Source organism: Fulmarus glacialis, unplaced genomic scaffold, assembly GCF_000690835.1.
Source record: "Fulmarus glacialis isolate BGI_N327 unplaced genomic scaffold, ASM69083v1 scaffold6491, whole genome shotgun sequence".
In the NCBI taxonomy this organism is placed as follows: Eukaryota; Metazoa; Chordata; class Aves; order Procellariiformes; family Procellariidae; genus Fulmarus; species Fulmarus glacialis.
The window spans coordinates 18,294-18,840 of record NW_009194576.1 but is presented as its reverse complement, the minus strand read 5'-3'; the positions used below and the strand labels follow the sequence as shown (position 1 = coordinate 18,840).

General features: G+C 60.7%; 1 protein-coding gene across 1 annotated transcript in view; it reads left to right on the top strand.

Moving 5' to 3' along the window:
* The window catches only part of STK10 (serine/threonine kinase 10), a 9,512-nt gene that overhangs the window by 801 nt on the left and 8,164 nt on the right, over positions 1 to 547 (top strand). The gene's annotated exons all lie outside the window — the stretch shown is intronic.

The following is a 547-nucleotide window of genomic DNA, read 5'->3' as shown; positions in this document are numbered from 1 at the left end:
AAAGCTTAATGACCTCACCTGGGGTGTCCCAACACCCATGGGACCTATTTAAGCTCAGTCCAGCCATGGAGCCTGTTGCTGCTGACCCCGGCCAGGGCTGTGCGTGGACGTGCATGTGTGGGCACGCATGAATTCATGGGGCTGTGCACCTATACGAGCACCTGTGACCATAAAGGACCATATATCTGTAGGGGGATGCCCAGCGACCCCTATATACCCGTATAGGTGGTTTTGGCAGGGGTGCAGGCAGCACCTTTGGCTTTGGTGAGGGTGCAAGGGGTGCAGGCAGCACCTCTGGGTGAGCATGAACCCTTTCTCCCATCCCCAAAATACCCGAGGGTGGGATTGCAGCAGGCGCGGGGTGAAGCGTCTCCTTTTTGGCACCTCCATCTCACGGCACATCCTGCGCGGTCCGGGGCAGCGCTCAGCCCCTTCCTGCCCGCGGGGGAGGAAGAGCAAGGGCTGCGAAGGTGCTTGGTGGAGGAGCTCGAGCCCAGCCGCCCCGTTTTCTCTCCATGGAGGTGGCCCCATGGCTTTTCTCCGTCGG